A 4,113-nucleotide genomic window follows, 5' to 3' on the forward strand; every position below is an offset into this window, starting at 1 on the left:
TCCTAAGTTTCCAGATTTTTCAAACATTTATAGATCCATTCATCCCCCTACAATGCCACAAGAAAAATTCCCAGAACACTGCTTAACCTTACATGTTCCAAGTTTAACTATAAAATTATTTTCGCCCAATGTATTTTCTCTCAAATTGTATACTATATAACATGCTTAATAAGCAAGCCCCAAACTTCTCCCAATTCCTGTATTCACACTGTCTAGGTTAAATGAAGAAAGAGCACACTCTCAAAAGGCTTATGGCCAATGCTACTATATGTCATCCCTTTCCATCAAAAGTAGCATTCCGAAGGAAAAGACTGAAGAATCACAGAATGTTGTCAGCACTCTCTGAGAATCTGGGACAATTACTGTAAAGCTCTCAAACACAAAGGCATGCTCAGAGATGAAAGCAACCTTAGTGCTCTATATGACCTTGATCATTGCATGCCATTTGAGCATAGCAAATTCTCCTAGTCAGGTAACCACAGGTTAAAATATAAATAATATGGGCAAATCTATGTATTTCTCTTAAAATACATATTTCTCTCTATCTCAAGCCCTGATGACAAATTTGGGAAACACTTCAGATCCTAGCGGTGAAAAAAAGTCTATCCTGCAGACACAAACACCAAGAATGAAGTATGACATACAGAGACAGCTCATCACCTAAACCGTGAACAATCTGAGTAAGTGACTCATCTGAGCAAGAGAGAGATTTAAAGGCTAAAGCCCAGTAAAAACCTTTCTTGGGGGACCGGGATCGTGGGTGAGGCGGCGGTGGAGGCAGCGGCGGCTTGGCAGGTGGGTTAAAGCTTCAGGGGCAGCCTCCGCCATGATCCTGCTGGAGGTGAACAATCGCATCATGGAGGAGATCTCACTCTTCTTCCAGAACACGGCCTTCGGAAACAAACCAGAAGCTGTAGAAGTAACATTTGCAGATTTTGATAGTGTCCTTTATCATATTTCAAATCCTAATGGAGACAAAACAAAGGTGATTGTAGCGGCGTAAATAAATGCAGGCAGATTGTAAAGAAATATATACAGCTTTAATGAAGAAATAAACTTACAGAACCGAAGTTCCCGTAGCACAGGAAGCAGGAAAAGGGACACACAGGCTCCTGCACACCCGATTTATCAGTCAACATTCGCCCGAGGCAAGCCCGCCCCTAAGGGGCTGGCTTAACCCTACAGGTGATGGTCAGTATTCCTTTGAAATTCTACAAGGAACTTCAGGCACATGGTGCTGATGAGTTATAAAAGAGAGTATATGGGAGTTTCTTGGTAAACCTAGAATCGGGATACAATGTTTCTTTGCTATATGACCTTGAAAATCTGCCTGCATCCAAGGATTCTATTCTGCAGCAGGCTGGCATGTTGAAGCAAAATTGCTTTGCCTCTGTCTTTGAGAAATACTTTCAGTTCCAAGAAGAGGACAAGGAAGGAGGGAACAGAGTGGTTATCCATTGCCAGGAGGATGAGACCATGTCTGTTGAATCTAAAAAAGACAGAGTCACGGTAGTCTTCAGCACAGTGTTTAAGGATGATGACGATGTTGTCATTGGAAAGGTCTTCATGCAAGAGTTCAAAGAAGGACGAAGAGCCCAGCCCCCCAGGTCTTTTTAACCACAGGGAACCTCCTCTAGAGCTGAAAGACACAGATACTGCCGTGGGTGACAACACTGGCTACATCACCTTCGTGCTCTCCCCTCGCCACACCAATGCCACTGCTCGAGACAACACCATCAACCTGATCCACACGTTCTGGGACTATCTGCACTACCACATTAAGTACTCAAGGCCTATATTCATACACGCATGCGAGCAAAACCATCTGACTTCCTTAAGGTGCTCAATCGTGCACACCCAGATGCAGAGAAAAAAGTAATGAAAACATTCACGGGGAAGACATTTTCATCCCGCTAACGCTTGGGAACTGAGGAAGAAGCTCTGTTGATGGAAGGCCAGACTGCTTGCTACTGGATAATTGTAGCCCTTCATGTTGCACCTCTCCAGGTTCTTAAGGGATTCTACGTGTGGGTTCCATTTTGTACGAGTTTGGCAAATAATCTGCAGAAACAAACTGTGCTTGCAAGGACTTCACAGTTCCCAATAATTTAAGAAAAGAAAAAAAATTTCCACTTGATCAACTTATTTCCCTTCTTTTATTTTTTCCTTTCTCACTCCCCTTCCTTTTTCCCTTTTCCAAGCTGTTTGCTTTGCAATATGTTACTGGTAATGAGTTGCAGATAATGCAATCTTAACTTGTATTCTTCCAAGTATTTGAGTTCAAAACTCCTGTATCTAAAGAAATATGGTTGGGGTCATTAATAAAGAAAATCTTCCTATCTAAAAAAAAAATAAAACAAAACAAAAAAACCTTTCTGAAGGCTATTTTTTCACCACTGTGGTGTTTCATGTTAGAAATAGACAAAAATATGGTACCTACAAGAAAGAAAACTCAGGTTGCCAGACTTGGTGACAAGTGTTTTTTTATCTAGTCGTCTGTCTGGGACAGTGAAAATGTTTGGACAGACTTAAGTTATATCACAGCTAGCTATCCATAACAATGAGTTCAAGAAAGTCAATGAAATTTGTAGTATGCTTGTAGCCACTTCTGCAGCATTAAAATGATAGCATCTATGGCCACAGGAGTCAGGGGTGGGGTTACAAGGAGAACTGGAGATAGAAAGCACCAATTTGTTATTGATGTATTGTGGATACTAAAGTGATATTCCTGAACTGAGAGATATTACCATTCCTTAGTGGTCGGGAATGTCACCAATTTGTTGTCAGGAAGCCATAAATAGACAGACTTAGGAGGGCGGAGGAAGATGGCAGTGGGGGCTAGGTGAGGAGTTGGCAGTGATGAGGGGCTCAGGCCCGGGGATGTGGGATGGAGGGGAAGGAGGAGACGGTGTCCCAATGCCATGGGAGAATGACCGGGCTGTGGGAGCTGGTGTGGCAGGTGCTGCAAGTGCTGCTCTACCTGCAGAGTGCTCACTTCCTGGCTCTGCCTTTGCTTCCCCTGGAACTGGATCTGGAGCAGCTGCTGTTGTGCTGCCTCCACTGTGGTCCTAGTGCTGCTGGGCTTCAAGCTGAGCAAGCCCTGGCCATTGGCAGGAACCAGCATCATCACCTGCACCCTCACTGGGCCCCAGGCTGGCTGTCTCCCCACCCAGGCTGTGCTGGTCTTTGGAGGGCGTGTCCCTGCAGAAGCAGCTACTGTATATGGGCCTGGTGGTCACTAAAAAGGAGCATGAACCCAGCTTCTCAGACACCGTGAGCCTCAGTAGTGTGGTGTATGGCCTTGGGGATCTCTACATTAGTGTCTAAGACCACCAAGGCCTGTTCAAGAGAAATAACTCCAGATTGATGGATGAAATTGTGCAACAACAATAGGAACTTTTGGGCCGAAATTGTTGCAAATAATAACCAGAATTTGCAAGTAGTAATGACAAAGCCCACCAAGTATTAAATTGCCCTTCAGCAGTGAAGGTGCTGTCCCCAGGAGCTGAAAAAGCATATATTCTGAGAGCTGCTCAGGACTTTTGCTCAGCAGCAGAGGACATCCAGAGATTTGGATGTAGATCTGCTAGACGGCTTACTTAGTTCACATGGTTTCCCTGACCCTGAGTTAGTATTGAAGTTTGGTCCTGTGGATAGCACCTTAGGCTTCCTTCCCTGGCAAATCAGATTGACTGAGATCATCGTTCTGCCTTCTCACCTAAACATCAGTTATGTGGCTGTTTTCTCTGCCCTTCATCAGAGTGCCTCGGAAAGTATGGTTCCTGGTTTTGTAATATGACATCAGGCTTTTGTAGAAAAGGACCCAATTGATTCTGATGTTTACAAAGTACCTATAAAACCTTGTACACACCTAGAAAAAAAATCTAAGAAACCCAGGACCAAAACCCCCATGATTTAGGCTTTTGTTATCCAAGTGTACTACAGCTTAGATGCCAACCTATTGCTCTGAAGGAACAACACACAAAGACAGTAAGAGGAGGCTGCCGAATATGATAAACTTTTGGCCAATAGAATGAAAGAAGCCAGGAACAGATTGTCAAGAGATATAGGTTGTCCTCACTGATAGTTTCTACGTCTAAATCTCAGACCAGT

General features: G+C 43.8%; 2 pseudogenes; both read left to right on the forward strand.

Moving 5' to 3' along the window:
- Window positions 1-826: 826 nt before the first annotated feature.
- Window positions 827-1,917, forward strand: LOC121459810 (annotated as a pseudogene).
- A 1,012-nt stretch (window positions 1,918-2,929) lies between these two features.
- LOC121459263 lies at window positions 2,930-3,799 on the forward strand (annotated as a pseudogene).
- The last annotated feature ends 314 nt before the right edge of the window (window positions 3,800-4,113 follow it).

Source organism: Microtus oregoni, unplaced genomic scaffold (assembly GCF_018167655.1).
Source record: "Microtus oregoni isolate MIOR12 unplaced genomic scaffold, Mior012 000019F_ref0000042, whole genome shotgun sequence".
Classification (NCBI taxonomy): domain Eukaryota; kingdom Metazoa; phylum Chordata; class Mammalia; order Rodentia; family Cricetidae; genus Microtus; species Microtus oregoni.